This window comes from Dromiciops gliroides, chromosome 4, assembly GCF_019393635.1.
Source record: "Dromiciops gliroides isolate mDroGli1 chromosome 4, mDroGli1.pri, whole genome shotgun sequence".
In the NCBI taxonomy this organism is placed as follows: Eukaryota; Metazoa; Chordata; class Mammalia; order Microbiotheria; family Microbiotheriidae; genus Dromiciops; species Dromiciops gliroides.
This window is the reverse complement of record NC_057864.1, coordinates 361,129,445-361,151,898: the sequence shown is the minus strand read 5'-3', so window position 1 is coordinate 361,151,898 and position 22,454 is coordinate 361,129,445. Positions and strand designations below refer to the sequence as shown.

Genomic DNA, 22,454 nt, shown 5'->3' with positions numbered 1-22,454 from the left:
CATCTCAAAGACTTCCTACATCATGTTGAAGTCCAACACAGATGGGCTCTTCTTTGTAGCTTGTATTGATTCCTCCCAACTATATGTCTTCTGAAATTACTGTGTGTTTACTTTGTATGTATATTATTTTACCTATATAAGGTTATATGTCATGTTGTTTCCCTGAGTAGAATGGAAGCTTTTTGAGGGCAGAAACTATTTTTTCAATTTTGTGTTCCCAAAGACCTACCATAGGGCCTGTGGCATGATTGTTATTTGTAAATATTTTATTATTGATTGAAAGAATGATTGATTAATTAAGAGGACATATGCAGTTTCATTTTTCTCTTCATATAAGACTTCTTGGCACAGAGTAAATATTTTTCAAATGTATGCCAAGACCTACGAATTCTACTACCACAGAATCTCTCCTATTTGGTTTCTTCTATTCTTTTACATAACTATCTCACCATCTTTAGCATGAATGCCAATCGTAGATTCCTAACCAGTTTTCATTACTATAGCTTTTCCTACTTCCAATCTATCCTCTACAAATTCTAAAATAATGTGCCTAAAGCAATTTTGACCCTGTCACTCACATGCTCAAAAATTGTCAGTAACTTTCTCAGCTCTCAGATTAAATATAAACTTGTCAGCTGGGCATCTAATTCCCTTCAAAAATCTAGCTTCAGCTGAACATTCCTGCCTTTTTTATACTCTATATTCCAGAAAAACTGGACTATGATAGCTGGTCCCCTAAATTGACATTATATTTCCTGCTTCTCTGCATTGTTACAAGATATCGTTCAGTTTAGCAGTCACTCTTAGCTAATCTTCAATTCCAGAATATTTGTCCTCCTTTTAAGGTTCAACTCAGGCTCCACTATAGTGATAACAGCTGCTGCTCCTGCTGCTGCTGCTAATAGTGGTGGTGATAATAATAACTAACATTTTAAAGTTTGCAAAGCTCTTAACAAATATTATGTCATTTGATGCTCACAACAACCCAGGGTGTACCATTAACTCCACTTTACAAATGAGGAAACTGAGGAAGATGAACATTGAATGAATTGTCCAGGGTTAAATAGCTAGTAAGTAAATTTGGTCTGAGGCCAAATTTAAACTAAGGTCTTTCTGACTCCAGGTATATCACTATAGATGCACCATTTTGGTGCCCTCTCAAAACCTACTGATGATTACCAATTATTAGAGTTTTCTTTATTATTACTTTTCAGTATATATATATATATATATATATATATATATATATATACACTAAAAGTATTTCCCTCACCCTAAGTAGAATAAAGAGCCCTTGAAGTAATGAAAAGGTGTGATTTTTATGTTCCTGGAACCAAAGGATTGTCTTTGTATCTCTATCACTGAGCACAATGCTTTTCACATAGTAGGCAGTTAATACATGTTTGTTTTATTGGATTGAATTTATGACGATGTTTAGAAAACAAAGTGATGATCATTAAGATCCATCATTGGCTTTCCAGGGCAAACCATACCAAATTAAATAAATTACCTTTTTGATAAAATTATCAAATTGGTAGATTCACAGAATTCCATGGACATAGTATATCTGGATTTCATCAAAGTATATGACGTGACTCTCCTGATGGATGTCTAACTCTGTGGTTGTATAGTCATTTGCTGAGATGTTATATGGGAGATTCCTGTGGCAGTTTGCGATTTGAACCAGATGATGTCTAATGTCCCTTCCAAATCCTAGATGCCATGATTAATTTAGTATCTATCACAGATCATAGATTTAGAGCTGGAAGGGACCTTAGAGGCCATTAGGTCCATCCCTCTTATTTACAGATGAGGAAACTGAGGATAGGGGAAATTAAGTGACTTTTGCAAGGTCACACAGCTTGTAATTGAGACAGAATTCAAATTCAAGTCTTACTGACTCCAAGCCTTATATCTGAGGTCTTGTACTATCCAGTTGCCTCCAATTAACCTTCCATGGATGCTTATTAAGATTTCTTGACAAGTTGTATTCGTTATACTAGTTATGCCTATCTCAACTGTCATTTTCTTCTAGGGAGTAGTCCCTTCAGAATGCTAGACAGGCTTAGGATTCTACTGCAGGCCCCATAACTATTAATATTCCATCCCTGTAAAATTCGCAATCTCCACAGGTATCCGACTTGGAGGCTCCAGAGCTTAGTTCCTCTGGAGACTAATAGTAAATCTTCCCCCATTCTTTGCTGTTTTGTAGAACTGGGTTAGATGAAAAACTAATGTGTTTAGGGGAATATTACTATAAACCTGAATAGTCAGAAAGGAGTTCAGTTCTGTAGACAACAACAATAATAATAATTAAAGCTGGCTTCTTCAGTGTTTGGAATTCCAACTGGGACAGGCTCAAAGCTTTGGTTTATCATCACAAAAGAGCCACAGAGCCCTCAAGAGCCCTTTCTGGGATTCCAAAGAAAATCAACCAAGGCAAAAATTTCTTCAAGCTTTTTTTATTAAAAACAAATAAAGGCAAACACAAACACATTCCAATACAGAAGCACATCTGAAGAGCCACAAATCCACAAGGTTCCCAGCCCCTGGCTAGTTCAACATGCCCCATAAAGACACCAGGCATCAGGCCAGGATGGATCAGCTCCACATAAGAGTCAAAACAGACAGCAGATACTCCTTCATGTTCCACCTTATCTTAATTTTCACCTTTTTATAATTCCCTAATTCTTCTAACTCATTTTCTTTCAAGTTTTAAGAATACTATATTCTTTATTTTGAAGTTGATATTTTTCATTTATCTTCTACATTAAATGGATAGCTCCTGAGCTGTGTCAGGTTGGTATAAAGATATATAGTCCTGTCAATCAGCAGGGCTTATCTCCAAGGAAATGTTATGGAAAGAAACCTAGAATTATCCATCTTTTTCCTATGGATGGACTATGCTGATCTGTTTGAACTAAGTGATAACATATGAGTGGACAGATACATAATTTCACACTTAAGAATATCCTTACCTAAAGTGAATGCCATTAGGAAAAGGATGACCTATTTTAGTAGAAAAGTTTTGGTTTCTTTCCCCCTATCTGATAATCTTCTGTGAACAGAATGTGTCCATTTGGATGGATTGTGCACCTTATATACCTGGCATAGCACTGAGTACAGTAAGAGGTGCTGTCAACTGCTCAATGTTATGCTGCTGCCAAAAGGAAGATGCTTGGGTGCACCAGAAGTACAGATCAAAGGCATAAGATAATCAGCTTTGTAAGCATCCTCAGCCACTAATCAGCCAATACAACTTAAGCAGCCCAGACAAAGAAGAGAACAGAGTAAGGAACTGGGAAACAATAAGATGGCATGGTCAATCATGCAATCATGATTTCAGGCTGGAAAAGATATTAGATATTTAGTCCAATCATTTCATCTTTCAAAGGGACAAACTGAGGCCCAGGGATTTGACATGGTTCATCCAAATTTACAAAGAAAAACATGTGCAGAACCAGGTCTTCTGATTTCAAATCATGAGCTCTTTCCACAACACCATTTTGCTTTTTCAGTGATCTGTTTGGACTCCCATTTCTCATCAGCTTTCCTTTTCCTGGTCTATTACATTCCAACAAGTAGTTAGTGGAGGAGGAGGGATGGTTAGAGGAACGAAGAACAGAAGATAAGAAAGGTTTATAATGCTGGAGGTCTTACCTGGACCTTTTCCAGACATTCTGGGCAAGATGAATGCAGTCACAACTTTACATCATTCTGTTTTCAGAGTAAGTGGATGTGAGATGGATGTAGTCAAATGATTTTTAATTGAGAACTATTAAGTGTTAAGCTGTACAAAACATTTAACCTGCCCAAAAGAGGCTTAAAGTAAAGTTAGCAGATGATCCATCCTGGTGAGTTCTTTAATTACCATAAAAGGTAAGAGATTACTTAATTGCCACTAAATTATAATTGGAAATCAAAGAAGAGAGAACCATGTGAATGAGAAGTCAAGGAAGGCTCTGTTGAGCAGAAAGGATTTGACCTTGGCCTTGAGAGTGGAAAGCATTTGAATAGTAATGGTGAGTATGGAGTGATTGTGTTTTAAGCAGAACAGCAAAAACAATAACAACAAATTCAATAACAACAGCATGATAATAGTATTTATATAGCACCTACTATATGATTTTCAAATATTATCTCATTTGATGCTCACAATGACCTTGGGAGGTAGGTACTATTATTATCACAATATTATAGTTGAGGAATTTGAGGCAAACAAAGGTTGAGTGACTTGCCCAGCATCAAAAGCTTGAGAAGTAAGTATGATCCCAGAATTCAGGGAGTGTAGGGGAAGGGACAATGAAAAGAGCTTCATGACTGGAGCACAAACTTCCTGTTTCAGAAGAGTGGTTGGATACATAGGACAGGTACAAAAAATGGAGAGCTCCTTGAATTTGCCTTGTTATGGTAGGTAATAGAGGGCTACTGTAGTGTTTTACTAAGGAAAAGGGAATGGTGAAGACAGTATCTGAGAAAAAATGATATGGCAGTGATATATAGGAAGGATCAGGAAGAGTGAAGGTTTCCTAGAAGAAAGAAGTTTAGCCAAGAGACTTTTAGCCATAATCTAATGCGGAGGTGATGAGGTAGTAGTGGGAATGGAGAGAAAGAGGTGAATCAAAAAAAAAAACCAGTTCACAATAAAACTTCTGGAATTGGTGACAAATTAGAAATGGAAGAAAGGAAAGAGATTTGGAAAAAAAATTACTTTCTGATGCACAGAAACCAAGCAGCAGATGTCAGTGACATCTATGAAACAGGAGCCTGAGTTGGGCTCAGACCAGGCGGGATATTGCATTGGGGATAGAGGCAGATGTATAACTGACACACTCTGGTGGGGGGGGGGGGTTGCTGCTTGATGAGTACCTTCTTTTGAACCTTCCACCATCAGTCATTCTTTTTCTTTTCTTTCTTTCTTTTTTTTTTTTTTTGCAGGGCAATGGGAGTTAAGTGACTTGCCCGGGGTCACACAGCTAATAAGTGTCAAGTGTCTGAGGCCAGATTTGAACTCAGGTACTCCTGAATCCAGGGCCAGTGCTTCATCCACTGTGCCACCTAGCTGCCCCCAGTCATTTTTTTTCAATGGGATGACTTAAATGTTTAGACATAAGTGTTTGGGCACCTCAGAGCTATCTATAAATTGTAGACTTCTGGAGCTATTTCAGTCTCAACCATACCCATAATAGCAGAAAAGGTACCCTGCTATGTATCCTCATTTAGGCCAAGGGTCCTTAGCATGTGTTCTATAACAATTAAAATATATTTTCTAACTATATTTCAATATAATTGGTTTCCTTTGTAATCCTACACATTTTAATTTATTCATTTATAATCCTTATTCTAACAAAGGATCCATTAGAGTGGTTCAGACTGCCAAAGGGCTCCATCATATAATTACTTGCCCTCATCCAGCCTCTCATCAAATCATTTCAGAAGCATCAGCTATAAATAACAAAACACCATTTATTTCTTCTAGGAGATAAAGCAGCACCCCCAAAGTGAAGGTGAAGGAAGCCTAATCTCTAAAGGCAATTCAAGACTTAAACATGTCTTCATTCTATCTAGGGCTTAGGCTAAGTTTGAACCCGTCATTACTGGTTTTTTTGTGCCCAGACACTTTCCATTCAAGACTATGTTAGTTGCTACTTGGTTCTAGTTTTTTAGTCTGCCATGTTGTGATGACAATAGTTAGACTAAGGCAGAGGATCCTTGAATGTTATTGCAGTTACAGAAGATCAAGCTGTGATATCTGGTTCTCAATTCCATGGCCAGTAGATGTGGAATGTCTATCCATTAAAAAAAAATTAAAATAATGTAGATGATCTTAATTATGTTATATATTCCTTAAAGACCGCTATATGGTACACTGATTTACATGCTGGACTTGGAATCAGAAGAACTGAGTTCAAATCCTGCATCAACCACTTAAAAGCTATATGATCTTAGGCAAGTCCTTTATTTTTCTCTGTGCATTTCTTTTCTCCTCTGCAAAATGGGGATAATAATAGCACTCAACCCCTCAGACTTGTTGTAAGTATCAAATGAGACAATATATCTAAGGAACGTATCAAATTCTAAAGTGTAACATAAATGATATATTTTCTTCTTTGAGCCATAACAGCCTAAAAATTACCTCATGAAAATTATCTTAGGAGTATGATACTAAAAACTAAAATTCAGATGCTGATTCCATATAATGACAGCATAAAATTGCATAACTTATACTCATGAAAAGAGTAGAAGTATCAAAAGAGCATTTGCAAATAACAACACATAACTATACACATGAAAAAAAAATATTGTTAGTACCACAATTCTCTTGAATCAAAAGATTTGGCTGCCCTTCAGAATATATGGCGAAACAGCTTGCATCATCCAATATATCATTAAGGACATTTTTTCTGGGTTTCTTTCTTTCAAAGAGACAAGGATATCCTTTTGGACTTAACCTTTTCTTCTCTAGAATTCCTACCCTAGTGCTTCATCTCCTGATTGGGGAGTGCCTCGTAGGCCCACTATATCAGACTAGCTCCTGCCAAGCTTAACTTCACTTCATAGCCATTTATGCACCTACCTTACCACCAAAGGAATACACTATGAGCCCCATTCCTTATAACCATAATTGAATGTCATTGCTAATGGAAAGAGTATTTCAGTCTATTCCTCTGAAGTTGCAGTCAATATTCCTGTAAATTTTCAAATCAAAATATCCATCCCTGCCATTACTCCCCTATATTTTTTTTTAGTGAGGCAATTGGGATTAAGTGACTTGCCCAGGGTCACACAGCTAGTAAGTGTTAAGTGTCTGAGGCCGGATTTGAACTCAGGTACTCCTGACTCCAGGGTCGGTGCACAATTCACTGCGCCATCTAGCTGCCCACTCCCCTATATTTGATCATTCCTTTTATTAGAATATAAGCTATATGAGGGCAGTAACAATCTTTGCTTTTGTATTTGTGTTCCTACAGCTAAGTACAGTTCCTGGAATATAGTAAACATTTATTCATTAATTGACTAATGAACATTAGATAGGTACATTAGCCAGGGAAAGTTTCATAAATGACAAGGGGACTAACAATGATCTGAAATTTATTCTCCTTTGCCTGACAGTGTCATTTTCTAGTGTATAGAGATCTTAGGGATCTCAATTTTAGGACCAGCAATAAAATTCAAGGTTGAAAGCTAGGGCATAATTTTAGATCATCTAATATCTTGAAATGTTTTTCCAAATGTTCTGGTTTTGGCAAAACCCAAACTATGTTTTTCCAAGCACTTTTTCCTTCAATTTTAAATCTGTGTATATTTTAATGGAAATTTGAGCTGTTTGATGTTAATTCATTTACCGTTAACTCATTAAAATTCATTTTAGAAAACAATTTCTTTCCCAGTTGCCTTTTGAGTCTTTTTATAAATGTTAAGATTTAAAAAAAAATCACAACAGGAAGTTGTCCCTTGCCAGGAAAAGACAAAAAAAATCCAGAACACCAAAAAGTTCAGGTTGGGTTCAAGTCTCAGAACCCAGAGGTTCCGTGGAGATCTGAACTTGGCAAAAGATTTCTTCCATCCAAGTTTATACCCCACATGTCACTGAAAAGAGCAGCCACAAAGACCACAAGTCTAACGTAGTTCCCTTGTACTTTTTAATTGATTTCAACTCAGAAGAGCTTTTAAAAAAATGTTGACCAAATTGAACTTTACAAACATGCTGCTGTTAAATAGTGTTTTTCCAACTAACCACGGGTGTGGGAGGTGATGTCAATCATCTTGGCTCTTTACTAAGAAATGACTTTCTGAATCTTCACTTTAAATCAAGAAAACTCTGACACTTCTAATGTGGCTAAGCTCTCCACTAGTATCTTCCCGCATATTTCTTCCTACCAACATAACTTCCAAATCCCAGGTTTTCTCATAATAGTAATGATACCAAGTATTCATTGAATTTTTATATGTGATACTGTAATTGGAAGTAAGAGAATGTAGTATATCCATCTCAGTTTGTCTGCTTCCCCCCATCCCCCGACACATACACTCCATGCTTCATAGAGTGGAAGAGATTTGGCTGGAGTAGCTATTAGAATTTACTAAACATGAAACTGTGGGAACAGAGGAGACCTATTTGCAATGTAGGAGAGAGGCACAATGGTTGCAGCAACCTTATCCTTACTAGGGTTAACTGAATCTAATCACCTTGGGCCATGACCCCATGAGACCATCAGAGTTCTTCGCTAGCAACTAGAAAGGGGAGACTAAGGGAAAACATCAACCCTCATTGCATTCCTATTTATCCAGACCCTGAGGTCAATCACTAGCTCTTTTGTCTACTTGAAGGAGAACTGAGTAGGCCCTTCCTTTGAACTTGTAGATTGGATTTATCTGTCTGGGATTTCTGGGATTTAAATGGGTTGGAGGCATATAGCCTTTTGGTAGATGATTTATTGTTATGCATTGTTCCCTTGTTATTGGGCCTTATTTATTTGCTAAACTATTCTATGTTAAAAGTAAACATAGCCATATGTCACATTTTTTCAATTTCATTTTTCAGTTAACTGCCTGTATTATTTAGACATATGTTTACTTCTGTAGAAAGCCAATTTCATTATGCCAAGTCCCCAAGACTAGGTTTAACTGAAGTGTATCAAGTTCGAGAAAGAGACAGGGTTTGTCCAGTAGGTGCATCAGAGATAATTATGATTGCACAAGTCCACAAATAAACACACTGCTTGACAATGAGTGAACATTGCTCCACAGAAATAGGGATGGAAGGCTGATGACTCTCTGAAGGTCACTGACCATAAAGAACTTGGAATTTACTCAGTAGTTCTGTCCAAAGTGGTATGTACAATCTGACAGACGACCAGGGGACCTCCCTACTTCAGACTTTTCCTGTTAAATAAGATCAGGAGAATGACTAATAATACCACCGAGTCGTAAAAAGCATATTATCGAGTCAGTCAATCAATTAACTGTAATAGAAGGCAGGAGACAAAACTGTAGCCTTCTGTCCTTTCTATCTCTCACATATTGGCTGTGCAAATATGAACACATCCCTTAACTTCTCAGGATCACCTCAGTTGCTTTATCTGTAAAAGAACAAGGTTAGACAAAGGATATTTATTCTCTTCTAGACTATAATGTACCTACAACTCCTATAAGACAAAAAACCTCAAACTGCTTTGCAATGGAGCTGAACAATGGATCATTTCAGGTTCTATCAGTTCTAAGATGTATTTTCAAATATTCTTTCATGAATTAAGGAGGAAAGGTAGCTTTGTTGCTCTTGTACTAGATCAAGAACAGCTAACGGCGTGGGTAAAGATTGGGAAGGAAGCATTACTTACACCTATTGGATTATTATTTTTTTCCTTATTGGTCCTGGTTTAGATCTTGGCCACCAGAGACACAAGGCATAGAGTAAGTATTCTTTTTCTCCACAAACAGTAATCCCTACTTTATCTCTTTTCACCTCAAAAATGGCTTTTTTCTTCTTCTCCTTAGCCTCTTTTCCACTTCATCTAAGGTGGTAAAAATCCCTGATCACTGATCTCTTTTTCTCACCTCCCTTGCTGTGTCCTCCGATTGCCCATCTCCCCTCTCCTAGCACCCACCTTTTCTTCTTCATGAATACCCAAAGATCAGGCAGTGAAGTAGGTATCAGAGGATATGAGTTCAAATATCTTATCTATGCCACTTGCTACTTGTTGAATACTGGGTATGTTACTTCAACTTCTTTGAACCTCATTTTTCCCTGCTGTAAAACAGTAAGGGTGAATCCCCTAACATTGACATCATCCCCAAATCTATGAAAGTTCCTTCCAGTCTAGCCAGGTCTATGGGCTATTGAGGTGTACAATTCATCTGGAGTAGTCATATAACCTTACCAAACAAGACTGGGGCCTCAAGCTATGTTTGGATATATGGAGAGAATGGGGAGAGAGAAACAATTAGTTTAATTAATACACTGACAATTTTATCACACTTTAAAGTATTCAAATCACTTTAGTTACCTGACCTCACTTAATCCCTCACTAAACCTATTTGGGAGCTACAACAAGGTGTTTTTTTTTTTTCAGGATAAGTAAACCAGTTTAGGAAAGATTAAATTACTTACCCATGATCACAGAAGTAATGTCAAAGATAAGAATTGGAATCAGTTCTTTTCAGACATACATTCAACACTCTATCTACTATGCCACACTCTCTCTTAGAAGAAAGTGGCTCCATCCCAACTGGCAAAAACTTGGTTGGTCAGAAGAAGAAAGAGAAACCTGGGAGACCATTCTGAATACTTGCTGGCTTGGTTTCCCAGTTAGTGCTGGTGTGGCTCTGGTTTGCCTAGCCTTAATACATTAACAAGGACCCTCAAGAGTCTACCTGTGTGTACTATATATTCATGGACATCTATGATGCAAAAAGGTATATACTTAACCCTCAAGAAAATCTTCATCCCCAGTTTAAAATGTTCCTTGAAGTCATTTAGCATAGTTGGTCATAAACTAAAACATACTTTGGCTAATGGTGATGACACAGCCTCCCAGAAGAGGTAGAGTTCCTTAGAAACAGGGATTCTAGGTCACTTTTACTGCATTGGCAGTTGAATAAAAGTAATGTTTGATTGATAAAATGGCAGTTTCAATCTAAACCTCAATTCAACTCACACGGGACCCTGTTTGTCTTCTATTATTGGATAACTCTCCAAGATTCCAAGCTGCAAAGAATACAAAAATGAGGAAAATTTGACTTTGTTTTGCTCTTGAACCAAAATTACAAGTTTCATTTTAATGGCTATGTATTTTGTTATGTTCAGGGTTCTGACTATATAGTTAAATAGGCAAACCTCGAGATGTCCATGACACAAGTTCTACTCATGTATTTCATATTTTAAAGGGAGCATGGAACTGGAAAGGTTATTAAGTGTTAATAGGAGGCTTGTTATTGTTGACAGCTTCTCAAAAATGATCTGGGCCAATAACACTTAGACAGCACCATTCCCTTAGGCAGTTAGGTTTGGACCATTTCCTTGGATCAGTGCATTGAAGGACCTTCCTTGAAAAATGAAGGCAATCATAGTTGCTAAAAAATCCAAGGAAATTGGATATGGACAAAAAGACCAAAGAGACATGGTGTGGAATTATTTCAGGTCCCACCCACAGTCTACCTACTTAAACCATCCAAACTAGTTGAGATTTCACAGCTGGAACTGCCTGAAAAAGATGAATGCTCACAAGATACCTAAATAATATCTCTTAATTTTGTTTCTATTCTCACCTAGTCTTTCCTATAAGTCTTATGCCTTCATGATTGTGCACAACAACAAAAATCTCTACGAGCACAATGTCTATTTGCCTTCAAGTAGCTAAGTATAAACAAGGTGGGCCTTAAGTAAAATTATGAATTATTAAATAAAATTGTGGCCTGCCAATAAACTAGATGACTCTAGTCCATCTATTCTATCCTACCCCCTTCCCCAGTGACATTGTCCCCTATTTCCCATTTCAATCAATCAACAAGCATTTATTAGGCAGAAACCAATTATGTTCCAAAGATTGGATATACAAATACAAAGAATGGAACAATCCTTACTCTCAAGGAACTTATATTTTAATGGGGAAGATAAACAGATAGATAGAAAGATATAAATATGTATATGTATGCATGTGTGTGTTGTATGTTATAGTATGTGTTTTGTATATATATATGTGTGTGTATATTGTAATAACTTCTAATCTAAGACTTTGTATTTTAAATAATTTTCATTACATTAAACTTAAAATGATAAAGCTTAAAAAGTGAATATTATTGAAGTTGTCTGACAGATTACTTATGATGTGACTTTGAAAAGGATACTCTATTAAGATGTCATTTTTGTTGCTAGTATCAGAATAGATCAGTCAATCCACAAGCATTTATTAAATGCCTACTCTGTGCCAGGGACTGAGCTAGGCTCTAGTAATGCCAATGCAATAAATGGAATAATACCTACTCAGAAAGAGGTTTTTATGAAAATGAAACAAGACGTACATATTTAGGTATATACAGAAAAAATCAAAAGAATATGTTCATTGTTTTGTTTTGGGGTTTTTGCAGGGCAATGGGAGCTAAGTGACTTGCCCAGGGTCACACAGCTAGGAAGTGTCAAGTGTCGGAGGCCGGATTTGAACTCAGGTCCTCCTGAATCCAGGGCTGGCGCTTTATGCACTGTACCACCTATCTGCCCCCCAAAATCAAAAGAATAAATAAAAATTAGTACAAGATATTTAAATACAATACTTAGGTAGGAAGAACACTGACAATTGGGGATTAGGGAAGGTTTCATGTAGAATGCTGTTTCAGCTGTATGTCTTCAAGGGAGAAGGAGAGAGAGAGAGAGAGAGAGAGAGAGAGAGAGAGAGAGAGAGAGAGAGAGAGAGAGAGATTGAGATTCCCATCAGTGGAAGATAGGAGGGAGTGTATTCTAGTTATGAGAGCCAGCTAGTACAAAGACATGGAGACAGGTGATGTGGTGTTATATGTCAGGAACAGAGAGAAAGCCCACAATGTGATGTTAAGGATTACTAGGGAAAGAGGTAAATCCCAAGCGCTGCTTTTTTATAAATTTTATGTATAAAAAATGGATCCCATGCCAAAATGCTATTATGCTAAGACAAACTTATCATATGATCCAGCCGTGTCTTGTGGAATAACTTAAAAACATGAGACTACTGCTGTGAGCCATATTTTTATCAAAGACATGTGAACACCTGACCTTGCCATTCCCTTCATTTATACCAATTAACAAGGCCCCATCTTGACAAACTACTTCTAATTTATCTTTTGATATGTGTCTGAACATCCAAATTCAGATCATATTACCTTCTCATGGGTAGGACTCAGAAAGCTCACAGAGAAAGACAAAGATGGTCTGTGACAAATTCCATCTATCAAGACTTAGAGTTCTGATATAATCTCACATGAAGCACAGCTTCAAATATACATTGAGCTACAACAAACGCTCATGTTGCTGTTGACACTTATTCCCTAACACTTGTCTAAATTGTTGCCGTATCTTTCTATTAAAAAAAGGAACTGGAAGAAACTGAAAAATTGACACATGCAACGTGCCTCACTGAATGTTATTTTAATACTAATGTGAAAATTTTGCTTTGTGCACAAACACTTTTCTTTAGGATGGATTAAAAAAAAAAGGAACCAAAGAATTCTGTATCTATTTCACTGGTGATGACAAGTATGTTAATTGCTTGCAGATAACATCTGTTCTGGTGAAATCCAGATGCAAAGTCCAGGCTGGAATGGTGGGGCTATATTCTGAGCTTTGTCTCTGAGACCCACTTCAATTCACTGACTCTTTAGGCAGCTGGAGGGTCTTTGAGCTTTGTTGAGAATCTTGCAACAACTGAAACCAAATCTGCCAGGAATCCTGGGTCATCGAAATGTCTCCCTTTGAGCAGTGGACTCACCTTTGAAGCTCAGCGACTTTCACTGACCATGACGCCAGTGTGCTCTGGCTGAAGCAAGTTCAGGGTGAGCTGCCAACAGCCCTGCATGAGAGAGCCTCTGACTTTGCTCTCTGTTTACAGTATAGGGTGAAGGGCCTCTCCACCGAGGAAAGCAAGAGCCTGGTAAATATAATGTCAGATCTAAGAAACCCTTATCCTCAACAGGCTACATTTACAATTTGAAAGGGTTGTTGGTCGTCAGACCATGTACTCAAGTTACTTACCAGATGTTTCTATTGAGGTGGCTGATGGGGAGAAGACAATGGTTCTCCAGTGCCAGCCATTTCCAGGCATTATATCTTCCTTTCCCCATATATGTTAGGCACTTGTACAGAGTCTCCGCAGTTCTTCAGAGAAACAATTCAGTCCTCCAAGGGCCACAGCTATGGAGGGAAGCAGAAGTATGCAATCATATTCTGAAAGAAACTACACCAACCCAGTTGTAGTCAAAGTTGTTTCCCTGAGACATCTTGACCACTGCCATTACCCTGTACCTTTGCTTAAATGCCCACAGTCTTAAAAAATAGAGACAAGGAATAGAAAATTGCTAACATTTATATAACACCTTAATGTTTGAAAAATTCTTTACATAGAATATATCATTAGATTTGTTTTCACAAATGCTAGATGAGGTAACTGACATTATTGTCATCATTGTTTTTTTGTTTTGTTTTTTTGTTTTTTTTTTAGTGAGGCAATTGGGGTTAAGTGACTTGCCCAGAGTCACACAGCTAGTAAGTGTTAAGTGTCTGAGGCCAGATTTGAACTCAGGTACTCCTGACTCCAGGGCCGGTGCTCTATCCACTGCGCCACCTAGATGCCCCCGTCATTGTTTTTTTATGAGGAAACCAAGACTAAAAGAAGTTAAGTGATTTGTCTTAGATCACACATAATGCCCAAGGTAGGATTTAGACTCTGGTCTTGTTCACTCCAAGTGTCAGCCTCTATTCCCTTCAACACTTAGGAGCCTAATTGGGTTGTATAGGGGAGAGGCTATTGGCTCTATTTCAAGCCAGTATTGTGATAAAACAGCAAGAATGAATGGATACAACAAAATGGTTGGATTTCACAGGAAGAAGGGAGAATCAGAAGAGCAAAGGAAACATTTGAAGTGAGAGAAGAGGAACATAGAACTGGAAAAATGGCCATATATGAAATGAGAGGTGCTCAGTAAAATAAGAGAAAAGATAAATACACCCCTGAGAGGTTGAAATGATTTAGTCAGCTCTAATTTCCTTCCTTTTTGCCACAGTCAGAATTTGTTTTATTTAATTTTGTTTTTTGCCCTGCACAGTTCCAACTTCAGAAGAGCTTTGAATGTCCTTACAATCCATGAGCTTCCAATTCATTCAGTGATTTTGCAGCCATAAAGGAAGAAAGTAAACAGTAAGAATTACATTCTAAGAGTCTTCCTATGTAATGAAAAATACTCCAACAACCCCATAGTTGAAACAGTATTCCTTCACATATGGAAACACTCCTCTTTAGCAAGTTTTGCTGACACTGTCCTGAACTCCACCAGTGAGCAAATAAAAGCAATCATCCTTAGCCATACTGTGACACTGAATGAGATACAATGGAGAAAGGAAAATACTGACAAATATCATTAAGGTCAATAAGTGACATCTTTCGGAGCTGTCTTCATATAACATCAACCTTAATTACATTTGCCATCTTCTGTGAGTTATGGTCACCAAGATATATCAGTGCAAATGTAAGATTTAAGGCTAATAAAAGGAATCCATTTTGGGTGGCCCTTCTGTGTGATCTGGCATTCTGGACTTCTGTGATTGGTTTTAATACTAGTAGGACATTTTTTTTTCTTTTCAAATCATTCCTATATCAAGCAATATTTTAATAGCAGTTCAGTATTTTCATCTGCAAAAATTCACAGATTTCACTTTTGTTCACCAAGTGTTTCTCAGTGTCTGTGTAGAGAAATTTGTTTCATTTAAAATTTCTGAACACCTTAGCGTGTTCAGATGTGAAGGATGTGAAGGCACCACAAAGTAAAATAATCCCAGAAAGAGAAGTCTTTTGTTTGACCCTGAGAGGCAATTACGTCCTTATAATGAATTTATCACTGACCATCTTTCTCTCTCTGTGTCCATCCTTTGGATAATTATTTGTTTTATCTGAAGTTTTCAGGAATAAGTGGGCTCCTATATTTGATATATTCATATATATGTATATGTATATATGTGTACATGTATATATGTATGTATATGTGTATATGTGTGTGTGTATATATACATATGTGTGTGTGTTTCCATTGGCCTGAGACGAAAGGAACTTCTAAAGTTAGTCCTTTCCAATCTTTGTAATTTAGTAATTTGTTGACATCCTATTTCTTAGTTGAGGGTTTTGTTTCCATACAATAGTGATTTAATTTCATTCATTTATTCATTCAGGCTATATTAAGCACCAAAGTTAGAGGATACATACTGCCTTTTATATTAGCACAGGGAATTGGTGTTTTCCATTCATGTTTTTAGGGAATTTTTCTTCCAGTTGGATCAATTTGCTTCTCCTCTTCTTCTGTCCTTCTGTATATCTGTTGGATTTATTTTTTTATTACTGTTAGCAACTTCTCCAAAAATGAATAGAGGCAGGGATAGAGGGATGGTGCAACTTAAAAGCAACATATGTTGCTACTTGATAAACATTGTATTCAACTGTTTGGTAGAGAAGGGTGAAGTAATTAGCTAAAATAAAATGGGGAGAGTTTTTAAAGATATAATTACACGTTTCCCCTATTGCCATGAATTTCAGAGATAGACTTGCTATGTTTACATGCTGAGAAAATAACAGCTTCGAAGAATAGTCATTGTTTCATTGGACTGGGGAGTGCCAAGTCTCTGCATGAAGCAAAACTATAAGTAAGAAGCAGTATTCTTTGTGTAATAACTGAAAATGTCAGCAAATGCTAGAATATCCTTAAAGGACAATATTTTATCTAGAAAATATCTAATAATAAAACTGACATTTGCACAATGTGTTATAGATTAGAAAGTTCTTTCTACATAATATTGTGGTAATACTGATTATGCTTCCTTTTTATTTGTTTGGGGTTTTTCTTTGTTTTCTTGTTTTAGATAAGGGAATTGAAGCATAGACACATTAGATGTTTTTGCCATGCATACATAGAGAGATAGAAAAAGTATTTCTTAAGTATTTCCTATGTACCAGGCGCTGAATTTTGAACAAGGGAGGAAAATATATGCACAAGAGACAGTCCTTCTCTTTAAGGACCTTGTATTCTAACATGGGAAGAAAATACAAACAAGGAAACTGGGAAGTGGGAGGGGGAACCCTCATTTTTTTGTTTTGTTTTGTTTTTGTTTGTTTGTTTTTGTTTGTTTGTTTTGTTTTGCAGGGCAATGAAGGTTAAGTGACTTGCCCAGGATCACACAGCTAGTAAGTGTCAAGTGTCTGAGGTCGGATTTGAACTCAGGTCCTCCTGAATCCAGGGCCGCTGCTTTATCCACTGGGCCACCTAGCTGCCCCGGGGGGAACCCTCATTGAGGCAAATCTGCTCATAATAATACAGTTCTTCTATTTAAAAATTTCTATCATTCCCTCCAGTTCTCTCAAGTGTTCTTTTCTCCAGACCAAAAACACCCCAAATTTATTTAAGTGGTCCTTTATGGGAGATCATAATGCCATTCACCATCATAGTTACCTTCCTTGGGACACTTTCTCATCACTATTCAATATATGCATCTAGGTAGTACAATAACTAATGTGTGTGGACCAGAGTCAAGAAACCTGAAATCAAATGTAGCATCAGACACTTATTACCTATATGATTTGAATAAATCACTTAACCTCTTTCTGTCTCTGTTTCCTCAACCTATTATGAATGAAGATATTTATATCCTATGGTTGTTGTGGGGATCAAAAGGGATAATATGTGCACTTACAAAGTACTGAGCACTTAATAAATGCTTGTTCCTTCATCTCCTCCCCCTTTCTCAAAATGTGGTGCTCAAAAAAATCACAATACTTGAGATGATATATATATAAAGCATAGTACAGTGGGACTATATCATCTGCCTCCTCCTTCACAATACCTGTCTTAATTCAACCTAAGATTTCATTAGTTCCTTTGAGTGTGATATCACTAATTTGCCTTTTCCCCAGACATCCTTATTCCTACTGATCACACCATTAACTTTGCGGACATTCAGGTTCACAAACATAATTCTTCACTCTCCCTCACCTCACTATATCCAATTAGTTTCCAAGCTTTTAAAATCTTACCTCTCTAACATCTCTCACATATGTCTCCTTTTCTTTCCTCTACTCATCTACTACCACTAATAATCCTCACCTAAACTATTGTAAAAGCTTTGTAACTACAGTTTCTGGCTCATCTCTTGTGTCTCCCTTTTATCCTACTCATAGCTGCCAAACTAATAGGCCTAACACAATTCTGATCATGTTACATTCCTGCTTAAGAAGCTTCATCTCTCTCTCTCTCTCTCTCTCTCTCTCTCTCTCTCTCTCTCTCTCTCTCTCTCTCTCTTTCTCTTTCTTGCTCTCTGTCTCTGTCTCTGTCTCTTTTGGTGAGGTAGTTGGGGTTAAATGACTTGCCCAGGTTCACACAGCTAGTAAATGTCAAGTGTCTGAGGCCAAATTTGAACTCAGGTCCTTCTGACTCCAGGGGAAGCACTTTATCCACTGTGCCATGTAGTTGCCCCTCGTGTTTCTCGTTTGACTCTAGAATAAAATGCAAACATCTCAGCTTAGAATTTAAAGCCCTTGTCGATTGGTTCCACCTATATTTCTAGCTTGATTTCACATTAGTTCCTTTTACAGAGTCTATGTTTTAGCCAAATAGGTATATTTCTCTGAAGCTTTTATTTCATCTCCTCTCTTGGTATATCAACAGGGGCTGCCCACTCCTCCTCCCCCATGATGGGACACTATGTTGTCCTCACTCCCCAGTTCTTAGAATCCATACATTTTTTTCAAGGCTCAACTCTGGTGCCACCTCCTCAAACAAATGTTTTCTGGTTCCCTCAGTTGTTGGTGCTCTCTCCCTTCTCAAACTATTTTATAATGTATATATAAATGATGTGTTCACTAGAAATACAAACTCCTTGATGGCATGGACTATTTCAATTTTGTCTTGTTATCCAAAGCACCAAACAACAGAGCCTTGGATACAGTGTTTTTTAAAAGTTTGTTGAATGAAGGTCACTCTAATGTCTCGTATTGAGCCAGTTAACCCTCACTAAAAATCTAATTTTTTTCAGATGACTTGCTATTTACACATGCCTCCTCTGTCTTGCACTTGTGATTTGTAAATCATTGGTAAGATTTTGCTTCTTATACCTCTTATATTTCATTTTATTAAGCACAGTCTAATGTTCTAGTCAATTAAGATCTTGGGAGTTAGGACTCTCATCCAATATGTTCCCTATCTGCTCCAACTTGTGGCATCTGAACATTTGACAAACATACCATGTATTCTGTTAACCAAGTCATTGATGATAACTTAAAGCAGTACCAGATCAAGCAGGGACCATTTGGCCATTCAATCGATGCCTACTTTCAACTAACATCAAAACACTAATGATTATTCTTTGGAGCTGGCCATTGAACTAGTTCTGAATATACATAATTTTGATACCATTTAGCTGCTTTCTTGTTATGTGCTTTTCCAAAAATCTAGATAGATTATATTTACAATATTCTTCTGACCTACCAGCCTAATAACCTTGTCAGAAAAAGAAATGGAAATAGCCCAGAATGACCTTTAGGGAGAAAATAAAGATTCATTTATTCCTTTTGTTTTTATATGATAATTATTTTTGGATAAAATCACTCTTAATTTCCATACCAAATGAACCTTCTATCTTAATCAAGAAAAAGCAAAGTAAAACTAATAAAAACAATGATACATCTCACAGTAAATACTATGCTCTTCACTAATAATTCCCCCACCTCTCTACCCAAAGGAAGAAAGTACTTACATATTTCTTCTCCAGGGACAAGATTAGTCATCAGAATTACTCAGCATTTTTTTTAAATTTTAGCATTCTTTTTGTTTATATTATTGAAGTAAACAGTCAAATTACTATTGTGATCCTGTGTATTTCATTCTATATCAGTTCATACAAATAATTCTATGTTTTTTAATTCTTCATCTTCATAATGTTAGTGTACAGTAATATTCTATCACATTTAAATACCTGCAGTTGTTGAGTCATTACTCAATGAACAGAAAACCACTTTGTTCCATTTGATACTGTAAAAAGTGCTATTATGTGGTAGAGCCCAAATGGTAGAGAGAAGCCAGGAAGTTGCCTGAGCTCTCCTGAGTTTCCTTCAGAAACAACATTAAATCAAGTCTCTAAATGGATTCTGGAAGTAAAGAACCTACCAAAAGAATGAGAGACACAATATTTCAACTTGAGATAATTTAGAAGATTCAGGAATGGTCTGTCTTACTTGGGTGAAAGGGAAGTTCAGTACAACTCAGTACAGCAGGGAGGGTGTCTAGGAAAGGCAATAGGAGGCTTTTTGACACAGAACAGATCAGTAGCTGAGGTCCCTTAGTCCTAGCTCAGAATGCTGGTGGCACATAAAAACAGTTGTTAAACCCACCAGCCCTGGCTGAGAGGGCAAACTGCCAGCTAGAGAACAACCCAGAAGACAGGTACAACTAGGCCACACTATTCCAGCACAGGGAGCAAGACCAGAGAGGTAAGGAATCTCTGAGCCCAAGAGGTTTCAGAGCAGAAAGCCAATGACCAGGCCCCTATAACAAGAAGCTTGTAAGAGTGGCCACTGTACCCCAGGAGCACAACACAACTTTAAAAGTAAAAAAAAAAAAGGCTAACATATGAATAAGAAACAGAAAAGGACCCTTATTGTAGAGAGCTTCTGTGTCAACAGAGAAGGCCAAAACACAAATTCAGATGAGGACAATACTGCCCAAATTCCCACATATGAAGCCTTAAGGGGTAAGATGAATTGGTCTCAATATCAAAAAGCCTTCTTGGAAGAGCCAAAAAAGGATTTTTAAAATCAAATGAGAGCAGGAAAAGAAAAAATGGGAAATGAAATGAGAGTTATAGTCTGGGACAGCAGCGGCTGAGGTGGCGGTGAACCGGGCTCCTAGACTGGCCACCTCAGTGCCCCAGACAGCTGCTGATGCCCCCTTTAGTACAGCTTGTTCTGCAGCATCTGATAGGGAACAAGCAGCAGCCATGGCTCCTGGAGCCCAGCATCCTGGGTGGGATCTTGAACCTGGACAAGAGTGACGAGCAGAAGATGTTCAAGAAGGCCATGGAGAATTGCGCTTTCAAGGCCCCCTGGAGTGCGTAGGGGGATTTGTCTTGGGAGGAGCTTTTGGAGTATTCATTTGTGATGTTTAAAATCTTAATTGTGGTCACCAAAATTTAAAAGGCTTCAGTACCAGTCTTTGGGCATTAAACATTTATTAGAGCATACAGATATTTACAAAGAGTTCAGAAGGTTATGAAAAAGAAGTCCTACCTAGCCTAGAGTTCCAGCCTGGTTGGGTTCTTCCTGAAGTCCTCCTCCACGAGCCTGCTTTAATCAGGAACACCCTTTTCCAGCCTGTTTTAATCAGCAATCCTCCCCAAGCTGTTTGTGGAAGCTTTTTTATAAATCGGGAACAGAGGTGGTCCTTATACCCTGCTTCAAGGTGATTGGTTGGCGTCATCCAAATCCATTGTCTTTGAAGGTGTTCTCAAGTTGAGTTCATAGTCTAGTTTCTGAGAATTATACCTTCTTAAGGGATAGCCAGGTGTGATCACAATCCAATTAACTTGATACAATCCAATTAACTTGAAGTAGGCTTAATCAGCAGTCAATCACTCTCACTTGATTCAATCAGTCTTGATTAATCTCCAGGTGGGTCTTTGAGTATCTGCTAAATCCCATTATTTCATCACATTCCCCCCTTTGTTTCTTCTAGGAACAGGTGTTCCTAGATGAAACAGTAAAAAAAAATAATTAAGTCTTTGTAAGTCTTTTCTCTGTTCTCTTGTCTTCTTGGAGTGGTAAGATGTCATCAGGAGGAAGCTGGATTCTGGTCTGGAAAGCTGGATTCTTCTTCTTTAACTAAATTGCTGGATTTTTTACTAAACCTTAGCATAGCGTTGTCAATGATCAAATTTAGTACATTCCATTACACATTGCTGGCATAGATATGAATGTGGGCTTTGACCCAAAGGATCTATATCGAACACCAACTGCAAGAGAAGTTCTTAAGGATATGGTACAGAGAGGCATGTCCTATGCCAAGAACTTTGCCATTATGAGGGCCATATTTTCCTGTACTGAGTGTCTGGTAGAGTCCTATCAGGGAAAATCCAACTGGAAAAACAGTGTCCTCAGCAGCTGCATCACCTGAGGAGCCATTGGCTTTAGAGCTGGTCTAAAGGCTGGGGCCATTGGCTGTGGAGGCTTTGCTGCTTTTTCTGCTGCCATCAATTATTACTTGCGATGAAAGAAACTTCTTCTGGTTGAGGAGCCCAGCACCCAGTCATGAGCCATGTAGTGGAAGAGGATGGGCCTTTAAGGACTTTGCCTGGATCATGAAAGAGTCACTTGGTTTGCTTTCCCTCTCCTTGAGTGGTGGGTGACCTTAGGAGGGGGTCTGGTGGCTTTTGTCTCCAGTCTCCTGAGCAGCTACACTCAGCTCTCCCAGGTTCTGGTAGACAGCCTCTCATGGGAATCCCCAGTCCTTCCTGAACTCCACCCAGAGCTTTCTTTTGAGAGATGCCATTAGGAGAGCCCCTTCAAACAGATCAGGGACAATTTATTGACTTCAAGGAGTTATGAATCCTGACTACAACTATCCAGCCAGCCTTTGTTAATTCTAAAATAAACATTCTTTACTATCCTAAAAAAAATGAGAGTTATGCAAGAAAATTATGAAAAAAGAGCCAATAGCTTAGAGAAGGAAGCACAAAAATT

At 37.7% G+C, this 22,454-nt stretch overlaps 1 pseudogene; it reads left to right on the top strand.

Annotated features, from left to right (window-relative positions):
* LOC122755126 overlaps positions 1-21,984 on the top strand; it is a 33,488-nt pseudogene extending 11,504 nt beyond the window's left edge.
* The last annotated feature ends 470 nt before the right edge of the window (positions 21,985-22,454 follow it).